Genomic DNA, 27,067 nt, shown 5'->3' on the forward strand with positions numbered 1-27,067 from the left:
GGGAAGAGAACCAAGGGGAGGTCCAAATGAGATCAGTTGCTCAACATAGTAACTAAAAGGGAAAAGAAATCCACCCACCAGCGGAGGAGGGACTGTAAGAAATGCTGGAAGGGGACCTGGGACTGAAGTAAGAAGAATGGGACAAATGCCAGACAGGGACTGAAAGAGATGCAGGGAAGACGGATAGCTCTGGGCATGCACAGGGCTGGTGGTACCAGACAGACATCAATGCGGAGCTCCTGGAGGGGTGAGGAGCCACTGCCACCACCAGCACCAGCCACCCAGCACAGGCAGATTTTAATAAGCTTAATAATAATCCTTACACCTGGGGATTTGTCTCATAAATGTGTTTTTAAATCTTAAGTGTGATTTTATTGCCCTGATTGGTCACTTCCAACCACCTCTCTGTTTTTCTTTTACTTTTCGATGCCTGGCTGACCAGGGCTCTCTATGCTTACCACTGCTGTTAAGCTCCTGCTCACCTGTGATGTGAGACAACCAGTATAGCAAGAAGAAGTGACACTGATCGTAACAGTACTCATCTTTGTGATATTCAATGTCTTGTTTTATTATGATCAACATAATAACAATAATAGCAATATTCGTGACAACCATTTTATTATTCTTCCTGTTAGTAATATTCAGACATGACCTAAGAGGTATTTCAGAAAGACAACACAAATCCAGTGCAAAATCCAGGAGAACAGGGCAGTTAATTAAACGTCAGAGTGATGGACAGAGCTGGGACAAGCCTTGAACAATATCAGAGAGCTGGACAACCTCTGACAAGCGCAGGGAGATGGATGGATTTGGGACACGTCCCAGACCTCTCCCCCAGCAGAGGCAGAACCCTCCTACCTACACGCATCTTTAAACACAACATCGCTCCTGCTCTGTTGCTGTTTCATTGACTTATGCAGGTGAGGAAATTTTCTGGAGAAAGCTGTCTTCTAAACCATGTCACCGATCTCAGTCTGATCTGGTGACATTTTATTACCTTCAAATGGTGCAAAGAAAATAAAGAGCCCCATTGAAAATGACAGCATCTTAAACGTGGTTTTTAACCAGCGTATGCGTGGATTCGCAGCAGGTAGGATTTTTTTCGCAAAAGATTTCTTTTCCTTTTTCCAAACCAGACATTCACAAGAGAGGCAGGCAGAGGACAGTGAATGAGGAGAGAGAATGGCAGCTGGAGGGTGTTGCAAAACTCCAAGAATAAATATTACAGAACAAAAGCAAGCCTGTGACAGATACCGGGCAATCTGTAAGTCATCAGGAGAGTGGAGAGCATAATAGACTAATCAATCAGGTAGACAAGGGTGAGAAGTGTCACGGGGAGGCAATAGGTAGTTGGAGGTCAGTTATGAAATATAATCTCTAAATTGGAAGGAGAAGGACAGTAGCACAAGAACAATGACAGGTATTTGAATGCAGGTAGGTGAATGTTGGATTGGTGATTTCCAGGAGAGTGAATGTCAGATGAGAATATTATGGGGGTAAGAAAAAATAACCTGGTATTTTAGAGACGGGCATATATTCTGTAAAGTGAAAGAGTGAACTGGTGAGACTTTAAAGTGTAGCTCCATTTCAGAAAATGCTGTTGAAAGACAGACGGTGGGGCTCCCTGTTGCTTGTTCCTCTGGGTTTTCAGACAAAGTTTGTCAGGTTAGAAGCAAAAAAAGTGATGCTTTTCCTAAGCATAGGTCCTGCAAATACCACCTGGGATATGAAAGCCAAGCCAGATCCTTTCTAGCTTGTGCTTTCTCATCAGTGATCCCGGCATGCATAATCTCTAATCTAGTTAGCTAATATGCAGGGAAGTTGCACACTGCCATGCATGAGAAGATGGGGATTCTGCAGGTGAATTTAATTATTCCTTCTACAGAGAAAGTGGGTGTCAATAAGGCACAACTCACTCTCTGCTAGCTGGGCTGCAGGGTGACAAGAAGCCAGGCAGCATCCTTTACTTCTCTTGCTAAGCTAAGCAGGTATAGTACCATTAGACCCAAAGAAAAGCTTGACTTAACATGAAGTCATTTCTACCGACACTTTTCTGACCTTAACTGCGTACTACAAACGTGTCACACAGTCCTCCTAACAACAGCTAGACCCAAGCAATTAGAGCTGAATGAACAATTTGCAATGAATAATCAGTTTGGCAAACTTCACCTCATTTTATGCTCACGAAATGTCCACACGCAGATTGCAAAGTTCTCACATTTCTTTGTTAATGGAAATAACTTGCTATTTTTTCCCCTGAGCAAATAGCACTGTAACAGTTCACTGAAAACAATCGATATTCAAAACGTTGGCTGTGCTGATGGGTTATGCCAGCCACATGGTGCTGTTTCAGCTCCTCCATTGGGTGAGGGATCGGAGCAGCTCCAAGAATTGCAAATCAGGACTGTTACCTCTCTCATTTGAAATTCCCTTTTGCCAAACCTGTCAGCGTTAGAGCAGGTTCACTGGACTGAATATCAGCCATGGATATGTGTAACATGGGAACAGAGCCAGCTGTCGTCCCTCTAGAGCTGATGGAGAGGGCCAGGTATTGTCAGAGCCCCCTGGAGAGGTGGACACCAAGGACATGTTGGAGAACCTGGAAACCTTAAGATGAAGAACCTGACTCCCTTAAACCGCGTGCTTAACTCTCCATGCCCGGGGCTGGCCAGGGGAGGTCAGATCCTGCAGAGAAAGTGGACACCAGTTTGCAGCCCAGGAGGTGGCATGCTGCTCACATGAGGCTGCTCCAAGGGCTGGCAGCCGACCTGCCTGGTTGCTAATGAAGCCGAGAACAATGTGTGCTCTAACGGACTGAGACACGCAGGGAGATAAGAGAGCACGGGGCAATAAATCAGGCTTTCAAAGCAGAGCATATTAGGAGATCAATGGGACAGATATTAGACCAAAGGAGCAAGGACCAGAGAGACAGGAGCAATTCTGTTCCTCCTCCTTCCCCCCGTTGCTAAGGAATTTTTTTTCCCCATTTAATAACATCCTCATTGTTTTTAAATGAGCAGCAAAGCCAGTGGGTTCCACGTGGCATTAGCAATGTGTTTGTGAAAGGGAAAGCGACTGGCTCCTAGCAGGATTTGATAAAAGCCTCTCCAAGCTCTGAGTGATTTACAGCTCGGGAAAACAAACACAGACTGATACAAATGCAGAGAGAAGCAAAGACGGCACCAACATCCAGGTACACTCAATTACCAATTCATCAGCCCAAGTGAACTTGAAGGGCTTTTCAAACTCTACACAGCTCTAAATTAAAGGAAATCTTTAGATGGATAGCATTCTGCAATAAGGGGAGAAGAAGACTAATTTGTTGATCTTCAGCTTGGGAGCCCTCGTCTTTCGTGGGCAAAGGGCCACAGGTGAGGGCGGCAGGCAGCAGCTCCCCCTCCCACGAGAGACCAGGGAAAGGACCAAATGTCAGGATGCCTTTCGCACACTGTTGCAAAGCTGCCGGCACATGCCTCTCCCTCCTTCCCTCCTTCCCTCCCTCCCTCCCCATGCCATGCCCCAGTCCCAAAACGGCCTTTTTTTCCTGTCTCTACTAGAAACTCTGCTTTTGCCTGCCCTGGAGGTATTTATGGCAAAGCTGTGAAAATAACAGATTTTTTGGATCATTGGCTGAACTAAAAAAAATGGAGGAAAAAAAATCACTGCACAGTGACCCCAAATTGGAATTGCCTAGGCTCTCCACGGCAAAATATATATATAAAAAATCTATGGTCAACCAATTGTTTAATTCAATCTGAAACTAACTCACAGGGAATGTAATTTTTCCCTCCATCCCCTGCCTAGAAACCCATTTTTTCGCAAGAAGAGATGATTTACAGCTTCCCAGCTCCACACTCCATAGGCACTGACACTGGCGTGGTGTTTGATATCTTCCCCCATTGCACGAAGCTCCTCAGTGGTGGGGGAATGGCCCCTTCAGTGCTATTGTGATAAAAACTCAGAGGCAGCTGGGGGTAGCAACAGCAAGACAGGAACAGAGGGAGTCTGGCCGCCGAGAGACTGCGGGAAACTCTTTGTTAATTGTTCATGCAGAAACTGTTTTCATTTCAGTGTCTAATTGATATCTTGGGGAAACAGCATCTTTGGAAAAGATAGCACATCCTGCCCAGGCTCCGCCTATGTGTGCTCAGGCGAGGTGCCCCATGCTGCCGATGCTGATGGAGTGAGTTGCTGCCCCAAAGCTGTGGTCCTGTCCCTGTCCCCCTGCCTCACGTCCTCATCCTGCGGGTCTGGAGACCTGAACCAGCGTAAGAGCCCTGGGATGGCTGGAAGGGCAGGTGCTGAGCTTAGCCACCTCTTAAACCTTTGGCAGAGAGGAGACTTTGGAGAGTTTTGCACAGAGAGATGCCCATTCATCAGCAATGAGGGTTGTGTCAGCCTCCGGTCTCCACTCAGGGGTAGGGACTGCCCACATCCCTATAGGAGCTGCCAGCACTATCCCTCCTCCTGCCAGAAGGAGCACTGAGCCCCTAATTTCCCACTGGATATCATCCCTCCTCCCTTTCCTTAGGACTCCACCAAAGACAGCAGCCATTGCTCACACATGCAGCTCCAAGGCTGGCTCTGAACTATTTAAAAGCACAGCAGGTATTTTAATTATTCACGTCAAGCGCGCCCTGCTTGCTAACGACTCTCTGAAGCTGTCATAGCCAGCCCAGGGTGGAGGAGAGCCCTGCCAGGCAGCTTCCCATGGCCCAGCCTCAGGGCAAAGCTTGGGTCTGCAAAACAGCCATGATCAGGTGTTGTCATCAAGGGCAGTGGTGGCACGGAGACACTTGGGTGAGCAGCACCCTGGCAGATCTGCCCAGTCCCATGCACACTTGCTTGCCCACCCAACCCATCATCCAACTGCCTGCCCAGCCCACCCTGCAGCCACTGGTACAGCACATCACATGCTCCAGGCCTGGAGTATCAGCCGAATGTTTTGCTATTGCTGTGAGCTGCTGTGCCCCATGCTGGTAGATTAGCTCTCATAATATTTTAAGGGTGCTGGAATTACCAAGATGCAAGGAAATAGAGGGGTGCTTATACAGCACAGCTGGGCAGCTTCAGATGAAGACAATAGCAGGGATGGCATGCTTCCTCGCTGCCTTGAGCTGCTCCCAGGGTTATATGCAAAGAGCTGTTTTGGAAATCAAGCCCTTGCCACCCTGTAACAATGTCTCTACGGGCTTCTTCCTTCCCAGTACCACCAAAAATATTTGCTGCGATAGCATCTGCTCTTCTGACCCACATCCCTCCCTGGGGCCTGGCCCTGGGGGCTCGAGGTAGAACAAGCTGATCTTTTGCAAGGCGAAATAGGTGCAGAAAGAAGGATGGTGTCCCACCTTCATGGCTGGAAGAAAGACAGCTTGTGTTAAAGGGAGCCATGCTTGCATCAGGCTCACTGGGGCTATTCTCAGCTCCGGAGCGCAGGTGTGGGGCAGAGACAGGCATCCCACCCGCAGAAGGATCGGGGCTGTGGGCTCCTTCATTTTGACCCCACTAAGTCTCAACTAAACATAAGCTTTCTTCTCTGGACCTCGGGATTTCTATCTGAGGTTGTTCCTTTCCCTTGGACGGTGCTCTTGGTTATTTCTCTTATTTCTGATAATTATTAAGTGTCTCTTCTTCCCTGCCTATTCTCACCATTGCATCAGTATAAATTTGGAGGATTTCCAAGAATATTAAGGACCTGCCTTCCCCTACCTCTATGCGAGCAAGAGCCTTATCATGGGTAACCCTGAGCTTCAGGGCTCTTCTCTATCAGTAACACCCCATGGGCAAAGCCTGTGAGCAGAGGGTGCCCCACAAAAGCACATCCCCTGGTTGCAGAGCTCAGGTCTTCAAGCCTCCTGGACCATCAGAGCCAGCCCCTCTCTTTTTAACCTATGTGGTTTTTAATGCTAATTTCCACCACATGCCAAATTCGAAGCTCTAATAATGAACAACTGCTTTCTTCCTTTCCTTCTGATTTCATATTCATGAGTCAGGTTTTCCTGGCACTAAACGTAAATGCTAAACGGAAATCGCTGCACAGTGACATGTCTGTGTAGCTTCACTGTCCATTTATTTGCCTTTTCAAAGAGCTGCTGTGTTAAGCAAACATCTCTGCCTGGATCCTATCTGGAGGAGTTTGTCTGGTACGGCATGGTGCCTGCCGGGGTGGGGGAAGCGACTCTGTGTGATGGTGTCTCATAGCTCTGTTTTTGCTTCAGGGTATTTCTTGTACAATAGTTCGAGCTTGGTGAATACCTCAACCTTTTCTTGAATATTTGCTTGAATCTTGGCAGGCTGCGTTCAGAGCTGACAGAGTGAGGACTGAAGCAGGGAACTCCCAGAGAGAAACACATCCATCGCTTCAGCTCGGACTCCACCGAGGGCTCCTGCAGGCAGCAGTGGGCAGATGTCTTGGCAGGGGAGGCAAAGAGACACCTGTAACATCACTAGGCAGATGATTTTTTCTGGCAAGTAGAAAATTCACATACACACACCAAAAAAAAAAAATTCAGGATTCATCCAAAGTTACTGCCTTCTCACAAGAAAGAGGGACAAAAGGCATCTTGAAAAAGGGAATGTTTTTCTGTTAACCATAATGGTCAAAATGTTTCAGTATTTTCCTTGAAGACTACGCTTGCATGTTGAATTGAATCTTTTAAAACAGCAAGGGCAAAAAATAATCTAAAATAAAAAATCAAAGGAATTAAATCTTCATGTATTTCAAGGTGAACCGAGATGTTCTTCTCTGCAGAGCCACCAAAGGTGAGTAGTCTCTCCTCCTTCTAACTTGCCTGGGACGTAAACTTTAGACAGTCTGGAACCCTGAAATTCCCCCTCCAACAGTTCAACCTGCCCATGGAGCAACATGTCTGCCCACCTCTGCTGGTGAACCATGTTGTCCCATTGCAGACATCATCGTCCTCACCCATCTGCTCTGCAATCAAACAGGAACAGATATCACCACCCCGGAAGCAAGGACAGCTACTTGCAGCTGGACTTGGGCTGTGCTTGCCTCCGCTCACTGTCTGGTCTCTTCATGGAAACACCAGCTGAAGGTGGTTTTGCTCTAAGATGTGGGCTGGAAAGGGGAGCAGCTGATCTTCAAGCACCCTGGGCTGCTCTGCCAGTTTTATTCCTGCAGTGGTCATCTCCATGGGGCAGGGTGGGCAGTGAGGAACTGCAATGATGGATATGGCAGCTCTTCGCTTGTCCAATGTGAAAGGCTTTACCTTCTCTCAGCTGCCTCCACTTCAGCCTCCTTCTCTGGGGCTCCATGGATGCACTGCAACTCCTTACAATCTTGTTCCTCTCCTGCCTTCTCCCTTTCCTTCTGCAGTCATCCATTGCCTTCCCCTGTCTGCCTTTTCCCAAATGCTTTAACAAATGAGCTCACAGGAAGGCTAGAGTGAGGATGAGAGATGAATTTCAGATCATGAGAAATGAACTCACAAATGTGAGTTTTTGCAACTACCAGCTGAAGAGTTGTGCTCCTGCTCATGGAGGACATGCTGTGTGGCATGTGTTCAATCAAAGTAACCAATGGGGACCACATTTTGAATATTATCTACATGGAACAGACTCTTTGTGAGGAAATTATGCAGCAATATTTAATGGTGGCAATGATTCAGCAAGTAATAGAAAGAAATATTCCTCAAACCATCATCAACTTCTCATGGATAACTCCCAGATGGGACTGAGGGTAAAAAACCTTTCATTAAAAAGCTATTCAGTTATGGTAAAACTGCCATATGTGTCTCACTGAGACAGAAGTCTGATTGTCAAAAGTGACTTCAGCTTGAAAGCTGCAGGGAAATCAGAAAGCTACTTCACATTCGAACAGGGGTTTTGAAATCTGTCTTTAGGGACCTGAAAGCATAGCTAGATCTCACACAGCTGAAGGTGTCTTACAGCTGGATGTCTAGGTTAAGGTAATTGTCTAGACTTCTTTTATCATCAGTGAACAGAGAGATGTGTACCAACCCCCAGAGAGTGATTCATTCTTCCTTAGACATCTATTTTTGGATGGGATGAATTACATTCTGGAGGTGTTGAATGTTCTCCACTGCCTATGGAGGAGTCTAGATGATGAACTTAGCCTAGACACTTAACCTTTATGTTGCTAAAACAGGCAGCGCTTGACTGGTGAGAGTAACCCAACTTGTGGCAATACAGTGTCATAGCAATGGTAGGTTGGGAGCACTTGGCCAACACCTACAGTGAACAGGCACATGAGAAGCAGCTCTCGCTGCAGGCAGGAGATGGATGAGGATAAATCCTCTCTCCTCATCATAAGCACACACTGCGGTTGTCTCAATGTTTAACTAAGACCTGAGGACACTCTGGTGCCTGATTAGCTTCTCTAATTCATTTATGTCATGCAAAAAGGTACAGTTCACATCCAATCCCTTCCAAAGTATGGCCTGAAAGTTGTAATTTTGTCATTTTCCTGGGAGGAAAGCAGAGACTGGTCTCTCAGCTGAATGTAGTCTTTCAAAAGGATCAAGCCTTTTACCAAGCTTGGGTTTTCCTGAGATCAGCAATCACAAACTTCCAAAAAATCAACAATTTAGTTCTGAAAAATCCACTGTATTCTTGTACCCATCTTTCCAGTTGTGAGCAGCCATGTCTTGCAGTTTTAAGGGTTTTTTTGTATACAAAAGGCTCTATGTCTCAGTTTTGCCATAGCCTAGGGACAATGCTAATAACCTACACTGCAAAAATAATTCTACTGTCTTCTAGGGGGCTTCTTGCTATTAGCCTTCCAGAAAACAATGAGATTATTACTGCCATGGCTTCAGTGGGGGCCAATTTCAGTCCTCTCAGAAAAGCAAAATCTATACACCCCTTAGAGCCATGATGCCCAAATCTCTTCAGCTTCAACTCCTGCAACATACCATGGGCCAGGTGCAAAACTCAGGACTGGAGATCCAGGAACTCTACAGGAAAACTAGACATTGCAACTTCAAAGATCAGCATGAGAAAATCAAATAGAAATAGGGAAATAAATGGAAGGAGAAGTTACCAGAGGAAGGTCAAATTGCTATCCATAAATAGCTTTCTAAAGGAAATGCTTGCAACTGGTTCTGAGTGGGGCAGCTAAATTACAAAAAGCATGTCAGGACCCTTCTCTGAAGCCAACAAACATGCAGGAAGAGTGGGAGCAAAATTCATGAGGCTAAAGACAAAGATGAAGGACTTTTAGCTACCCAGAGTTGTGGGTTTTAATTCACAAGGAGAAAGATTTGTGCTCTTTCCTGGGGTGTACTACTGCCAGAAGCAGAATGGAGCTGATGACAAAAAGTCGATGGCTGAAAGCCAAGGGGCTCCTTAGGGGTCAGGGAAATGCCTTGGAGACTTCAGTTCTCTATACCAATCGGCTTACACCCATCAGGAACAAACAGAGGGGATGTCAACAGTGCTCATGGGAATTTGTTCAAGACAGGGTTGAGCAAGACCTTCAGTTCACACTGTGATACCAAAAGTAACATAGACATGTGAAGTGTACAGCTATCTGTCTATCTAGGAACACAGACATATGCACAACACACAGGCTTCTTAGAGCCTAGTGATATGGGCTCCTGTGAACTGAAGAGATTTACTTAATGGTATGACAGTCCAGCAGGACAGATACAACACTGAGGGCTTGGTTTGCTTTTTGGCTTGGTTTCTCTTTTTCTGCCTGCTTCAGGCATTGAGTTACCTGTGACAAGTATCTACAGCTGTGCCTCAATTTTCCTGTATTTAAAAACAGGCCAATGTGACTGCGAAGTGTTGGAGATCTCTTAAGGAAAGACACTGCATGAGAGATTTTTCTATTTTAAATCCTGACAAGTGCTAGCCAAATGCGAGTTCTTAAATACAGCTGGTGAATATATAAGGAAAATTGATTTCTGCAGAAGACTACATCATTTAACTGAAAAGTCAATAATCATCTTCCATACTAGCGTTTAAATATTTGATTGAAAACATTCAGATAATGGTATATTTTTGGTTCAAATTGTTCACTGGAAAGCAGGGAAAACACAACATTAGACTCAGTATTAAATACTATGTTGACAGAGAACACAAATGTCAGTATGACCATCTCAGAAAAGATATTTTAGAATATGTAAAATTAAATGACTCAGGATTACTCATGATGATATCTTACAAGAAGCAGTGAAAGCTCTTATTTCAGGAAAATTCTTGGAATTGCTAACAATGTAAAGAAAATAGTTATAGAAAAACTGCCTCCCTTGATAAAGAAATACAAAGATTTCAGGCTCCAAAGATGAACACTGTAAACCAAAAGCAAGACAGAATACTAAAAAGTCTAACAGAAGTCTCAATACATAATCAAGGGAAAAGGCAAAATCACAAATAAAACTGGCCAAAGGAGACTTCCATGAAAGGGGCAGTAAGATAAAAGAGTTTGGCTTGCTTTCTTACAAGGGAGTTTATATATATGTACAAAAATATGGAAATTTTTCAGAACAAATGCAAAATTATTTTAATAAGATATAGCTCAGTCGGGAAAAAGACAAAAACCAAATGCCCAACACTACAGTATCATACCAATGGTCAAAGGGCTAAAAAACATTTAATTCCTGGCAAAGACTGTGCCCAGCTAGCTCTACAGTCAGGCAGTCCTGGTCAGATGTTAGTCCACTTTCCCACCAGAAAGCTGCATGTCAGCAAAACTGAAATTTCTCCTGACATGCATTAGTTCTGATAAAATCATATTTTAAAATAATTAGAAATGTTTTCATAAATCAAACATTTCGTTTTCAAGACTTCAGGAGAATTTTTATTTTTTATCACATAATAAAATCTCCAAATATTCATATCTAATTGTCATTAAAATTAACCTGAAATATATTCTATTAACTTAATATTCTATTCAGAATGCAACCAAATGTCAAAATCTTGTAATTTCCTGCAACGTACAAATTCTTCTATCACCTCATTGCTAAATTTTCAGGCTTTCCAGGAATCTATTCCAGAACTGGTACCAAAACATAAGAAAAAGGCAGACTCTTGAAAATCATGAGGTACATTGTTGTTACTCTAATCTGAAACAAAGGGAAATCTATAAGCAAACGTATCTTCAGCCCACAGAATCAGACCAAAATATGAGTATCAGGACTGTAGTCTGTTAAACACCCTCAGTGCACAGTGAACTGCATTCACCCAATCTAGGTGAAGAAATAGGAATTTTGAAATACTTTTAGGTACAGAAAAAGCATCTGACTGTGTAGAGTGGCCATTCCTTGTGAACCTTCCTTTTTTTGACTCAGTTTGGTTTATATTTAGAAATGCTATAAATCTCTTCTATTTAATCAAATGAAATAATGTTTTGATAGATGATTCACTCATTTAATCTCCCCAAAAGAAAGGCTGCAGATAAGACTGTTTTCACTGCATCTGTTCATCTGGCAGGAAAAAATAATTTCAATGGAAATGTTGCAAAAACCAACCCTTTCTACCCAGATGCTGTATTTCCATATTTCTGATGCCATCCTGCCTGCAACCATTTCTTTAGATTTACATGAATTAACTAGTGTAGGATAGATACCAGACTACAAAGTAAGTATTCAAAAAAGTAACAATTGCTTTTGATGATGACTTTGGAAGTTCAAAACAAAAGCTGTAATCTCTTGTCCATATACAAAAATAAACATTATGGGATGGACTTAATACACCTAAAAGTTTCATCCCATAAGGTGCTTTCATATAAGTTTCAGAATGAAACTGCAATCTAGAACAAAGTATGCAGGTTCCAACTAGGCAGGTGACACAGCATTTGTATGAACTTATTTCTTCCTGATTTCTACTCATTCTGTGGGTTACTTCTGCAACTATTCAAGATCTCTTTGGTACTCAGAAAAAAGTGCAACCATAACTTTACAGGCTTTTTAAAATAATAAAACCTACTGAATCAAGTATAGCTCTTCACAACTGTTTTTAGAGCAAACTAGTATTAAGCTTCAAGTAAAAGTACCAACAAGAAGAACAATAGATATCTGGGATGGAAGTTAGGAATAATTTGTATTGAATACAAACTGGAGACTCTTTCAACCTCTCTATTCATGACCAAGTTTAAGGAATCGACCATCAAGAAAAATCAGTAGGATAAGATAACACCATAAGATAATGTCCTATTCTGTGCTCACCTGCACCAAATTGAGTTAATTATACTGATACAAAGTTTGTACAAGGTATAGAGCAAGGGAAAATTAACCCTCTTGATCTCAGGGAATGGGCAAAAGATGCAACATGATACAATTTTTCACAGTTATGATCCTTCTGTTTTCTCCTAAAGCACTTGATTATTAGTAAAACAGTGTAGAAGATTACACAAAGTACTTAGGATTTGTATGGTAATAACAATTATAGAGTGTAGCCAGGGAGTATGATTTTACCTATAATCTCTGAGCTGAAAAGACAGGTTCTAACTCTGCAGAAGTTTAATGGTAAATTTACAGTCTTCTGGAGCATGGTGTCAGGCAGGAGAGCAAAAGAAAAACATATTTGTCACTGTTTTCAGCATGACTGTTTTACAGCATCAAGTCTGAACTGCTGTGAAGATTTTTAGAGACTTCACTTGAAGGAACAGATAATAGGAGACAAAAATCAGAAAAATAATTAAAATAAGTTACAGTGAGAGGGTCTTTTTTGCCTATACCCCTTATCATGCAACTATGCACCAACAAAATCATACTGTACTAAAACAGATGAACAGGAGAATTCTGCTGTCATCAGACAAAAACTATAGGTAAAATCCTTGCAAGGTCTCAATTAAAAAACAAGCCATCAAGATAAAAGCTATTGCTTTTCCAATGGACAGGCGAAAACAGATTGATATAACATGATCAAGTAGCTATTGCATGTAATTCGATGGCAAGTCTGTATAAAACTTAATATAGCATCTATTGTGCCTCTTCCAGATTATGGTCTTGATGTTACTGGCTCGTGAGTAGTGCTGGAGAAACTGCAGTGGGGAAAGGAACTTCCAACATGTAATTTGGTTTTGTCCTAAAATACAGACATATTGTCAGGAAATAGTAACTGTTACCAAAAATACTGCTGGAATGAAAAATACTGTGTTCTTTCCACTGGAAATAATCTTAGGAGAAGAAGATACCAAAATAGCCGATACTAAAACACAAAGTCCCTGTAAGAAGAACACGCTCTGATTCAGCAAAACAGGTAAACACGTGCTTATGTTAAGGGAGTTCTGCCCAGTTGAAATCACTCTTGTGTTACAATTTTAAGCATGTTTATGCCCCCTTGAAGTCAGCTGGATGCATAGAGCTCTGCTAGATTGGGTGGTAGTAGGGATCCTTCACCTTCCCATAGCAGTTTGGAACTATGGCACCAAGTATGGGGATAAAGGAGGCCTGAGAATGTAATTCATCTGAAAAAAAGCTGAAGAGCTATAAAACTGCAACAACTTTTACCAGCACAACACACAGCAAGAGAGGAGTGGAGGAATGGATCATTTAAGATGGGATTGAAGAGACTTGTAGTCTGCTAGTTTGCAGAGTTGATAACCCATGGGATGCTTTGGGTCTTTGCCTTGTCCTGGTGCCAGCAGAGGGGACCAGTTCCTCTCTGGGCCCTCCTAGACATGAAAAACTCAAGTGTAGGGGAAGAATTTAAGGAATCAATTCCACTCCAACCTATAAGCATGTGTAGCCTTGATACAGTTTGAAGGCCCACGCTCTGTGTCATTCAGATCTAAACTTCCATTGATGACCTCTGTGAGAAGATCATGGATAGAGGCCAATGTGAGGTGTTTAGCGACTCTCTCATGCCTCAAGGCAGCAGTTTGTGACCCCTCCTCACACAAGAGGAGAACTGCTGCCACTGTAAGTCTTAGATCCAAAGACTGGTCGTTAAATATTTACTTCAGAAATAGGATTTTCATTTTCGGCTGTTTGATCTTTTCTTTTTTTCCTCTTTACTCATTCTTGAGTATTTAGTCCCATCCCACAGCTCCTGAGTAGATGTGTTAAAAATAAAATAACAACCAGGGGTGGGATTTTCCAAAGCACTCGGCATTGCCTGACTCTGTTCTCTTTGAAGTCAGCAGGAGTTTTATTATCAACTTCAACGGGAGCGGTTAAGCCAATGCTACACATTGTGAACACGCATATTCATGAAGCAAGCAGCATTTGCTAATGGTACACGGATTCTAAGAGCTGATAAGATTTTAGTGAAAAAGCTACTTGAAAAAAACCAAGTAGTTCCATGAGCGCCAGAACTATGAAATTCTGCTTTCCTTATGCTGGATTGACTTGGGCTCCCGAGAAGGTGCGTGTGCTGATTGAAGTCCTTCCTGTGGGTGGGGTGCCGAGATGTGTTCTCTCTCCCAAATGGATTCGCTGGCATCAAACAAAGGCTCAGCACAACATGGCAGCTTTTTCCTCAGCAGAAGTAGGGCATCTCTCTTCTACCTCTGCCTGTCTGCTCAAACCTTGGGGGAGATTGCTATTTTCGAGACTGTTACCCTCTATCAAATTCAGATGGAGTTGGATAATGCACTTAAAAGTTGCTAGGCGTATACACACAGGTATGCACACGCTCCATATGAGCATGAAATCCACATTTTTGCAGGAAGTCATGTTAAGGCCTCTCAGAATCAAGTTCTGAGAGAGTGAAAAAGATGGATTCAAAGCAGCTGATCAGCAAACAGCCTCAGATGGATGAACCATGATCCTCTGAGAAGCTCAGCTACAGAGACGGTGCTAAGAGAAGGGCAATCCTTGAGGAAAGAAGATGAAGACAAGAATATGGTCCTTGAGAGGATTTAGGAAAATGGCTGCTGAGATAAAAGTACACTCCAGTAAGAAACTGTCATATATAAATGTGGCAAATTTGCTCAAAGTACTCAAAATGTCTAAAAAATTACAACATTTTAAAGGGCGCAGAGTTTTTGAGGAATGCAGGCGCTGCACTTCTGGAAAGAAAGGCCATTTCCATTCTGGAAAGCCAAAGCATCTTTGGCTGCACAAAGTAAATGAAGGGAAGTGGCAAGAGCAACTGGTCCCTTTGGCATCTGGGCTAAAGCAGCTCAAGAGGAAGACAGAGTTGGATATGATCCCCAAAATCCATTCACATGGGAATCCAGACTCCCAGGAACAAAGCCTGGCAATGGACCTTCCCTGCCAAGAGCAGCCCACTGCCAGCCCAGGTGCTCACATGCACTGTCACTGCCTTTGGCACCAGGGATGTCCAGAGAAGAGGATCAATTCTCTTTCCACCCCACAATTTCCACACCGCTGACAACTCAGAAAACAATTCAAGAGGGAATTCAAAGGATCTGTTGAAATTTCAACGAGGAAATCTGAGTGAGTGAGCATATGTAAATAGAAAGAATGAGTAGCACATAATTACATCAAATTGTTACTTAGCAAGGGAAGTAAATAACCCAAAATATGCAGAGCAAAAAATGGCAATGAATTAGAACTAATTACTTAAGGCTAATTAAAATAAAAATGGCTTGAATTGAAATATGTTAATAGCATTGAACCTGCCACCTACGAGGGAATTTAAATAAAAATTATAATGTTGCTTCAACCTTCACCTGATGGGGATGGGAAGTTGGGATTTGGAGCTCATGGCTGCTTTGGGGGTATTGACCGCAGCAATGCATTATTTATGATTACTCCTGGAATGGGCTGGAATTTTCTGGTGGGTGCAGGTCTCCTGCTCATGGGAATAAAGAGGTTTTCTTGAATAATGGGTGTGAAGTGGAGAAAATAGTGTGAGGGACAAAACCTAAATCCCTAGAAGACGAATAGAACCCAAGGTACCTCTTCATGCTGGGAAGCACTACAACTGAAGAGAGAGAGTAAAAGAGAAAGGTAAAGAGATAATGAGACCAAAAAGAAGGAAAGAGAAATAGGAATAAGAGATACTGAGGGAGCAAGCAAGAATTAAATAGATAGGGAGAGCCTAGAGCAATGACAAATCATCACCAGCTTCAATTACACAAGCCTGCTGGGCTATGAAATCTGCCAAAGGTCATTGGATTTCTATCTTTGCAATTACCAAACAAGCGGCTTCACTGGTTCCACCCCACGGCCCGACTGGTGCAAGTGTCTGGGGACCAGTGGCATCACTCATGGCTGTAGGTACCTGCACCGACAGCAGGGCACTAACAAGCTAGTCCAGAGAGCACGGACAGCCCCATTTAGGAGATGAATGTGTCTCAGTCATGCACCAACTCTTAGTATTTAGCCAGCACACCAAAGTGCTCCTGTGCCAGCAACTCATGCCCTGCCAGAGAGCAAAGAGGAAACCTCAAGCAGCAGGAAAGCCTGGTGCAGCATCTTATTGCTATACCACAGCCATGTCACAGGGCCCAGCTTGTGCTGCACCACCACCCTGGGTAGGCTGACACCCCAACCCATCCTCAGATGCAACCACTGAACCCAGTAGACTTGGATCCATGCTGGGCGTGGACTCACCTGGTTCAGTGGCAGCATCTACATGTGGAGAAGTCCTGAACCCCTCTGCTGCACGCAGCTTGTGCCCTGGCCATGCACCGCACTCTGGGTCTCACCTCTCAGTGCTGAGCTGGGTGTGAAGCTCTCCCTGCTCCTCCAGAAGCCGAGCTGTTAGTTGTGTTTACTACCTCACTCTTTCCAGTTCACCTGGTTCACACCGGAGGTGGAAATCTCTCTCCGCCCTGGGATTCACATGAAAACCTCAAGTTCCACGTTCTGGCATGCTGCACGGATAGGGTCCGTGAAGGGGATGGAGGGTGGGATACGGGAGCGATGCAGCCTTTCTGTTTTCACACCAACTCCTAGGCTGGCTTTTGAGCCAACTGAACAGCAAGCTGGTGCCAGGCTTGCTGCCAGCTGATGAATCCAACTGGATTCATCTTGGAGCTCTGCATCTGAGAAAGCTCTTAAGTTCCAGCATGGTTGGGTCCTCCCCAGTGGGTATGGGATGCCATGAAAGAGCAGCAAAGGTGCTGCAGTTTCAGAGGCCCTGCCCTGTCTATAACAGCCTTCCGAGCATGGACCAGCCGCTGATAGTGGACTGCAAGAGTCGCTCAATAGCATCTAGAGTATGGACTGACTCCCCAACTCCTGCACAAGTGATGGTAACAAGCCTTGGAATAACTGCGTGAACTACAGGCTATGATCTACTGATGACCATCTCCTCAGTGCTCAATTTATACCAAAAGCCAGCCAGGACAGGTGACGGTGGGACACACGCTTGGAAAAATCATTGTACTGAGTGCCAGGGCTCTGCTTTGAGTGTAGAAAACCAGAGTTCAGACTCGACGCTCCTCCTGTACATGGAGATGCTGTGGCAGACTGGGAACAGGTCCCTGTGAGCCCACCGCCAAGGTCCCAACATAGCTGTTGCTGCCCTGCCTGACCCTCTGCTTTCCAGGGAGGGAAGCCCTGGCACCGGTGAGGATGCTGCCTCGGCAGACACAAGCAGTCGGCTGAAAGACATTTCCTCTTTGTTTCTCTGCTCGGTGTAATGAATCCTGCCTCCCACTCAGATCTGCTAAGTAAGAGGAGTTACTGTGAGTAATCCCCACTTCGGCATCTTCTGCTGTAATCGCAGAGAAATCACATTAGCTTTTTTTTCTAGGACAAGGAGAAATTCATCAAATTGCGATCCGGGGACTACACACGCAAGAGACGGAAAGCCAACAACAGCACACACATACCCTGCAACAATCCTAAAGTTGACATTTACATTTTAAACACTTATAACAGCTAAACAAATAACAGTAATTATACTATTTGCATACTTTGTTAAATAATTGTTTATTAGGTAAAGGGAGCCTCTCTGTGTGTATGTGTGTGTGTGTGTGTGTGTGTGCAAGAGCGGATGCTCGAAGCCCGGGGAGGCAGAACAGCTGCTTCTTCCCTTCCCAGGTGCCCTGTTTGCTTCACAAAATGGTGACAAGTGACCCAAAGCACTGGCCAGGGGTTTGGGTGTGCTGATATCTGGGACGTGCAGGTATGGGGGCAGGAGGTCCTTGGGTCTGGAGGATGAAGATCATGAGATGTAACCACACTGCTCAGCAGCCACATCACCTCCCCGAGCATACGATCAAGCTTATTGTTCCAGACATGAGCACCAGCCCTTGCCAAGGTGAAGCTCCCATGCTCTGAGCACAAATTTAGGACTGCAAAAACGGGTCATCCCCAAGAAGCAGAAGAGCTGCAGGAGAAAGCAAGAGAAGGCAGAGAAGTGGGATGGACCCTTTTGGCAGCCCTCCAAGGGAAGGTCCCCCCTTAGCACCACCATTTCCACACCAGACACACGCTGAACACCCTTCTGACGACAACACCTGACTCGAAGCCCAGTCTCGTGGCTGGTGATTTCCCTTTGCTCCTGCAAAAGCATCTCAGCTTTTATCCCCTTCTGCTCAGCAGCTCGGGCGGACGGCTAATTGAAGGGGTTTCTTTCATTTCTAGTACAGAAAGCCCAGTAAATGCCTTCTAATCTGCCCAGCTTTCCCCGTGATTGGCTTTGTCTATCCTCTCACCACTCCTATCCCAGGTTTGGGTTTTTTTTTTCCTAAGTAGATTTGAATGATGCGAACTGGTGGAGAGAGGAGAAGCCTTCTGCATCTCCTCACATGGTCGTAAAAGGTGGAGCAGAGCCAGAGCCACTGCATCTTTTCACACCTGGCTGGAACCAGGTCAGGCAGCTAATGCATTTCTCAGGCTCAGCAGCTACTTGTTGGAGACACACAAACGTCGCTCGGCTGTTCGAGTGCTGGAGGCTGGGAGAAGAAATTCCAGCGAGAGACGTATGTGTCAGAAGGCAGAGAGGGATGTGGTGCCAGGAAAATGAAAAGCGGCGCATGCATGGAGAGCTTTGCTCTATGCAACAGAAAGAGATGTAGATTTAATAAAGGCTCGATGACTTTGAAATTGCCTCTCATAGCCTCAGTTAAGACAGGCGATTTCATTAACCATGAGAGCAAGTGCTTGTGCCCTGCTGATGGGTGAAATTCCAGCTCCAGAGGGTAAAGCTGTCCATGTGGGTCCACTAACCTGGGAGCAAAACCATGCTAACTCTGCAGCCCCCATCCAGAGTTTGTTTCCCCAAGTAACAGCAGGGGAGTCCCAGCCCCAAGGAGGAACCCAAACGTTCACTGGCTCTGATCTGTGCATCTCACATGTCTAAGTGTACAACTAAGGGCATCCCATGGGGCAGGGGAAGAGAAACGCTCCAAAATAGCCACTCTCCCCTCAGAACATTTTCACTGGAAATGTTTATATTTACCCTTCAGCCAAAACTTTTTCCTGATTTTTTTTTTCTTTAACTTGAAAGAACATTTTCCAGTTCAACTCTAGTTCTTTCAAGTAGAAAGTAGAAATGTTCGGGTTTCTTTAATGACTCCTTTCTCCTTTCTCCCCCACTACCCTGCTTTTTACTTAGAGTTTTAAAAAAAAAGGAAATGAGGGAAGGAAAACTAACAGAATCAGAGAGAATTTTTTCCATTAGTTTCAAATAACTTGAAACAACTTTTTTCTTTTTCTTTTTTTTAAAAAAAAAGTTTTATGAGTGATTTTGAAGGATGCAAAAGCTTTATGCAAACCTTTTTATGTAGGTCAAAAAACCTTTTTCCCAGGATAAAAAAAACCCCAAACAAAAACCCTTAATGTGTGTGAAACAATGTGGACCAGCTCTAAAAATAAGCTACCATAGCAATGAAAGCTTTGCCCCAACTGACTGCGCCTTGGTGTCACCTTCTCCCGCCTTGAGCACCCTGCATTACTCTCCTGCCTTTCCAGCCTGCAGCTGAAGCACATACAAGGCACATGGTATGTGCTACACAACCGGGGCTACACTATGGTCCATGATGATTTACACTCACTGCACAAGTGCAAATGCCTTCTCTCCATGAATACATCCTCCATCGTGTGATCTCTTAACGAAGGCAGGACTCCAGGGCTAGGTGAGAAAGCTCGGTGTTCTGCCGACATGCCAATACGTCACCCCTGGCTTGCAGAAAAAAGGATCCTTCATGCTAGATGCTGGTCCAATTTAGCCAGTCAAATGAGAAACACTCATTAAAAAAAGTAATGAGCAATTAAGACAATTTTTTTTAAGCTTTTTGATTAGGTAGACTTGCTGGGGAATGCTGCACTCAGCGTGAGAGAACATCCCCATGAAGGTAGCAGCGGTTAGGGAGGAGATGGGCTGCCAGGGAGAGGGAATCAGAGCTAAGAGCTCCTCAGGATGGCTGAGCATTTTGCTGACCAAAGGGGAGCGGGATGCAGCCATGGTTTGATGGCACGACAATGTCTGTGCCTGCACATTGGCTCGAGTCAGAGCTCTGGGATGCTGTCATCCAGGTTTGGTGCAGCAAGGGACCCTGAGCTGACAAAAACGTGTAGAAGCTCCAGAATTCGAGAGGGGATGTGCCTGCAGGTCACCGCAGAGGCTCTGGTGCTGCAGAGAGAGGTGTCAGCCTCGAGCAGGGCTAAAAGGGTTGACCCTTACACTCAGCTCCAGCACCATCACCTCGAGATTTGACGATGTGAGCAGGGTCAAGGCAGGAGTCAGAGCTGTCCCTGCAGTGCACAGCATAGTGGGAGAGGCTGACACATGTCAGCCAGGGCAGAGCTGGGAGCCTTGGAAAGTATTCTTGGTTTAGGACAAAAAGACAAAAAATCAGAGAGAAAAGAAGTGCAATTCCTGCCTCCCTTTAAATTAAAAAAAAAAAAAAAAAAAAGGTTCAGGGAAATGGACAAATTTTGCTTCAAAAGATATTTAACACTTCATTTTGCTTCATCCCTTTTGAATACTTCTTAGAAAACACAAAGGCTTTAAACAAAAGGTCATTAAGAGATAAAGAATTGAAGCCCTTCTTGCTAGAATGAAAAGAGAAGGCATCTTGACATTTTTAACAGGGTTTGGGGTTTTTTTTCCTTTTTTCCAAAAAGAAAATTAATCAACATTGATTTGATTTCACACACAAAAGCCCATTTTGTGGAAGTGGCATTTGCTGACAGAGAGCTGTTTCAACAAGAAAATTCCAGCCAGAGGAGCACACAGTATGCTGCACACCATTAGGGTACACGAGCTGCAAGGACACTGGTCTCCCAGGGTTCATAATAAATCCCATCCTTTTTCTGGGTCAAGAAACTCATAGCTGTCTGGAGGTTATGCTAACACGCCAGGGTTTGGGGACTGATGTCGAGATCTGAGGAATTCCTGTTGCCTGGAATAGAAACAATGAAATTGTTCCAAGGCACCATTTATTCCCAGGTGCCTGCGAGCTGTCATTTCTGGGGAAGATGAACAATTTGAGAAGATCTAATATCTTCAGAAATAATTCAGGAAGACAGAATTCATTCAGCTCCCCAGGTCATTAATGAATGGGACTCATGTGAGTCAGAGGAGGACGGAGGGGATCTGACCACCAGCTCTCCCAAACCACGTGAGCTTGTGCAGCCATGCAAGGGGCAAAGACTGTCTGCCTGGACACTCCATGTGATGCATAGGGGCTGGGTAGGAACAGTGGGGACCAAGGGATGCATTCGCATGGGGCTGGCAGGTGCAGGCCGACAGTGGGATGCCAACATATTAAGGACCAACCTAGTCCCCTTACCTTGAGCCTTGTGCTATTCTAGCACCCCCATTCCCCCCAGTAAATGCCTGTTTTATCTTGCCTTCTTTCACCTGTCAGTCAGTTCTAGTCTAAGCACTAGATAAGGACTAACACAGACTGCTCTAGCTAGGAACAAAGGAGCAATGCTATGAACAGTGAGGTGCAGAGTATGGCCCCTTAGATATTTGTCAAATAGCTGTGAGTCATCCTGAATGTGCCACAGCTTTTACCTGTGATGAAGGGTCAGAGGTGGGATGGGGAAGGGACTGCATGGAAAGAAGCTACCTGCTTCCCAATATGACATGATGACACATTAAGCCCGGGTACCAGAACCAGTCCTACTTCCCTGCAGCACTGCCCTGGCTCTATGCAGCATCCTGTCCTGGTTTGTGTTCACTTCCCTGCGTACACCACTTTAAAGTGCCTTGGGTCCCTGTGTCTATGTCAGGGAGCAGAGAAAATGGCAAGGGAAAAGCAAACAAAGTGAATGGGAAAAGCATAACAAAACCAGCAGAAGTCTTTCCATGCCACTCTGTGTTTTCAAATAAAAGAGGCTAATTAACTAATTGACTAAATTATTAGGGCTATTTTTACCCTTGTACGAAGGCTTGGCATTATTGCTGAGTTCTTAAGACTCAGCGCTGAACTCTCAACTTATCAGAAAGTTAACGAAGCAAAGCTCCTGGAGTGGGGAGCCAGAGGGCAGAGCAGCTGCTGGGCCAGGACCAGGGCTGGGGCTCAGGTGGGTATCGCTGCTGCAGGGAAGGAACATCTGCAACAAAACAACCCCTGTTGGGTGATGCTGCACAACACAGAAGTTCAGTGTTATTTGCTGAAACCTCACCTGCACCTGAATCTGCCTCCCAATAAAGGATTTCTTCTATAACTAAGCATTCCTGCTGCTCCACCGGTTTCCCATTCCAGCCAAGGGGATAGAAGCTGATTTGGAGGAAGGGTTTCACACCCAGGCAAGAGAAGGGAAAGACTTATAGCTAAGGGTACATCAACATACCAGTCCTGGCAGTGACCACAGCTCTCATGGGCAGACCCAGAGTAACCTTGGACAACAGGGCAGGAAGCAAAGATAGTGCACAACTCAGTAACAGCAGCAAAACCTGCTTAAAAATGGCTTTTTGGCCACCAGGGATGTGCTACCAAGCTACTATTGACCCATCTAGGGGCAAGCTGGTAAAGGTGGGGATGTGGTTACAAGTGGGGACTTTGGGTCTGCATCTGAAGGTGGATGGAGCTTGCTGGAGATGGTTTTAACATCTGGTTTGGGATCTAGCTGGGATTTAATCTACAGAGCTTGCTGGCATCTGCAGCACTGCAGTGCAGTTATCACAAGCCAGCACTGCCAACTCCGGTCTCTTGAACCAGCTATTAGCAAAGAAACACCCTCCTGGGGCCAGCTGGAGCTGCTGCTCCTCTCGGGGAAGCCACGGGGCTCTGCAAGCGCCGGCACTGGGCACAGGGCTGCACACTCTGTGCAAGCGCCGGGAAACAACTGCTTTCAAGTCTGGTTTCCCTGCTGCTGCCTTGGGGAGCAAGTTCAATCCTGCATGTGCTGCTTCCAGAACTAATTGGGGTTTGCCGTGCTAGTGACGCCTGGTGTCTCCATGCTTACAAAATGGGCTGCAGCCAACTAACCAAAATATGCGTGTCCCCCTCCCAGCAGGGAGTTAAACGCAATCTTGTTTCTGATAGAGCCGCTAGTGGGACTCTCCGGACTATTCACAAAGTCAACCCTCCACCACACACACACAAATATCTCCTTCCCAAATTATCCAGATCACCCTCCACAAAAGGAAAGTGCTAATCCACCTGCTGTAACCCCAACAGACCACACATACCATCCCAGGCACGCAGCCTCCATTCAGGCAGGAATCCAACGTGTCAGGAGCTCCCTCCTTCCACTTTGAGAAAATGCCATTTTCTTGGGGTTTGAGGGATTTTCTCCCAAAAGAAAACTAGATGTTTTCTCTTCTTCAGCTAAATGCCAACATCTTAGCTCCCTGGTGGAAATTTCAGTTAACTCCATTAAAATCCCTGTTATTCCTGCTGAAGAGCTAGTCCCCTCAGGAGCAAGAAGACTGATAGACCTCCTTTTCTGTAACAAACCTGACTTATCAGCTCTAATGAGGTGACATTTCAAGCCTGGCTCTTCTCTCAACACACAAGTACACAACAGCGTGGGGTGGCAAGTCTCTTCCAGGCATGTCATTGAGGAGAAGGGCAGGTGAAACTCCCCTGTTCTTTGGATGCAGGAGTGAGCTCCCCTCCGAGTTATCTCCAAAACTATCTGCAACATTGGACCAGCAATAGATTAGTGTGGCTGAGTCCTGGAGACCTCCAAGGATGGAGATCTCACGGCCTCTCTGGCCACCTCTTCTGGTGCTGTGCCACACTCTTAGTGCACATCTCTTTCCAAATGCCCAACCTGAACCTCACAAGCTGGTTTTGTGCCCATTGCCCCTCGTTAGGCTGCCTGCTGCTATTGAGAAGAGTTTGGCTCTATCATCTTTGCAAGCTCTGTCCACACAGCTGTAGTTATTTGATGCTGCCCTTCAAACCTGGATCCTACTGGCCATCAGAATGCAGAGTCTTTGGAAGTCTTGAAACATTGGTCTGACACTGCTGGTGAAGGGAATATCAGCACCACATTAAATTATAAAGTAAGCCACAGACTTCCTTGGGCCAGTTTCCAGTCCCTCCAACAGGGCTCCATGACCCTTCTCAACTGTTTTGGTAAGGATCAGTAAGATGATGAAGGTGGACCAGATGGCAACCACTACTGTACTCAGCAACGCATGAAGGACAGCTCACAACCCGGTTAGCAAGGTAATACATCTCAGCACGATCTTTTGATATATTTCCTTTCTATCTGCAGACTCTCTCCCCACACTCTGGCCATCTTGTTTGCTGAAGATCCCGTCTCGTGTGGAGCTGGCCAGCTATTGCTATTGAAAAATGCCATTTTTTGAGGTTTACCTAGTCCAGAGTCGAATCTCTGTTAGATCAGGCTCTTTTCTTTTAGAAAAGATGAATAATTTCTGTTATTTTGCTATGGAGTGCAGGGAGCCATTGTCCCAAAGTTTTGTAAATATAAAACAGAGATTATGGTCCCTGGAAAGTACACCACTTTTCAAGGACCTTCCTGTGAGTGAAATGGAAAGAGCAATGCTGCCCTGTAGCTCCTTGTTTGCAATGTACTTAGAAATTCTTAAATACCTGGCACTGGACTTGCCGTATTATCTCCTACCTCATCTCCTGTTTCTAAAGCTGGTGGCCTGGCCAGGGGAATTATTCCAGATTTGTGCTGTCCAGAAAACAGCCTGGCAGGAAGATTTGCAAGTCACGTCTCCCCACCCAGTGCCATCTCCTGCCCCATTTCTCAGTAACCTACTAGAGATGAGGAAACATGTGCTCTCCATCCTGGGATTAGCTGGCAACCCCAAATCAGGAACTGGCAGTCAGTTACTCGCTGCCTGCTGCCAGCACTGAGGGCTGCTCACTGCCTATTGCCATCACACATGATGTTCCCCCCAAGATACCACTACCTCAGCTGCTACTGCAGAGAAACCACATGCCACATCCAACACTGCCCATTCCATCCAGGGCTAGGGACCAGCAGGGAGACTGGGTGACACTGGGGAGCCCAAGAGAGGTCAGTCCTTCTGCAGTATTTGCAATACAGGAGAATATCCTGGTTTCTTCATCCCTCCCATCCCCAAGCCCATATGGCAGTGGAGAGGGAGAGGACTTTAGGACACTACTATTTCCCTACTGCCCTATGGCAGATCCTGCTGGAGGTGTCGGGGCAAAAGGAGCAAAAGTCTGATTCAATTTACCAAGTGCCTCTTTCCAGCACAGTGCAAGTCAGATTCAATTTCCCAGTGTTGTCTTTTGAATATTTTATCTGCTAACAGATTTGCATAGATTTAAATACAATACAAAGCTGCAGACACCATCAAAAGAGGCTACAGAGTAAAGGGCAGGAGAAGCTTGTCCTTTTTCTTTAGGCTTATGGAAGATGCACTCAGAGAAGGGGCATTGCCAGGCAGGAGCAGTGCCAGACCCTCACCTGAGCAAGCACTGCGTGGAGGGACAGACAGGAGGCATGGGAGGCTTCAGCAGTTAGGTCCAAGCATCTGAGATCCTCAGGGCAGGGACTGGCACTGGTGATGCTGGGGTAGAGCATTTAGCAACCTCAACCCACACCAGTATCACCTGAGAGAGCAGGATGTCAGCTCCAAACTTGCTACACGGCATCTCTCCAGAAAGAGGAAAAATCCCTTGGATAATGCAAAGGTTTCATGGGAATACCTTGCTGGTGAAAGAAGGCATTCCCCAGGAGGTCTCTGCACAGTTACCGGTATGTAACACAAACCTTTAAACACATGCTCGACAAAGAGAAGCACCATGTTAGATGATTAAATCCCCCATGTACCTGCGGGAAGTGGGGAATATATCCTGCTCATCAGAGCTGTGAAACCTATTCACCTGTTGAAGGAATTAATCCTTTTTTTACTAACAGAGAGTGGCAGAGCTGTGCACATGGAAATCCTGCCTGAAATGAATCCCCGATAAAGAGGAAGTCAAGTTAAAAGGTGAGTTTTACTGCCTGCCAAGGCTTTAGGTTTTTAAAGGGTCTCTTGTAGAATCACTGTATTAGCAAGCTATTATGGGTATAGATATGAAACTGCAATGCACAGCAAGAAAAAGCATGGAAGTTTTGAGATGGAAAAGAAACACATGGAAAAAAATGAGGCAGAAGAGGGCAGGAGGGGGAGAGAGGAGAAGCAGTGATGTGCAGAGGGGAGGGAGGCTGATAAATGATGGAGGAGATAGTAGAAGGGGGGGTGAAGAAGAGAGCAATGAGCAGTAGGGTAAGGGGAAAAGAGAAAGAGAAAAAGAGGAGGAGAAAGAGAAAGAAGAGATAAATGAGGGCAAAGACCAACTCATCATTTCGCAATTCCACCCTGGTGGAGAGGAAAATTGATGTCTGGAGGTCTTTTATGGCCAACCTCCTGGGCATGGGACAAAAGACAAGTTATTACCAACCCCAGGTCAGGTCTGTAGCCTGCCAACTGCTTAGACACATTCAGAGAGCCCACGAGAGCCGTAAATCAAGGGGGCCAAAGAGATCACAGAGAGGCTGGGACCAGGCACAGAGCAGCAGTGAGCTCAGCAAATGCAATATAATCACAGGAGAAGAGGGAGCCCAGGAGCGACACGGGCTGATGAGGAGTGCCCAGCCCAAAAGGGCTTTGCTCATCTCTCCTTCACGCCATTTCTAAGGACAGCATTCCCCCAAAGATGCAAGTCCCCCTGCATTTCCTCCTGATTTCTCTTTCTATTGATTTTCAGGCTCTGAATACCATTTATTTTTGCTTGCTTGATTCACTCATTCATTGAATAAAGGCATCATCACTATTATTATTATTGTCCCCGTCATTGGGCTCCTCATCACACATT

The 27,067-nt window shown here is 45.2% G+C and overlaps 1 protein-coding gene across 5 annotated transcripts in view; it reads right to left on the reverse strand.

Moving 5' to 3' along the window:
- The window catches only part of ELFN1 (extracellular leucine rich repeat and fibronectin type III domain containing 1), a 109,564-nt gene that overhangs the window by 49,896 nt on the left and 32,601 nt on the right, over positions 1-27,067 (reverse strand). The gene's annotated exons all lie outside the window — the stretch shown is intronic.

The sequence above is a fragment of the Strix aluco genome, chromosome 15, assembly GCF_031877795.1.
Source record: "Strix aluco isolate bStrAlu1 chromosome 15, bStrAlu1.hap1, whole genome shotgun sequence".
NCBI classification, from domain to species: Eukaryota; Metazoa; Chordata; class Aves; order Strigiformes; family Strigidae; genus Strix; species Strix aluco.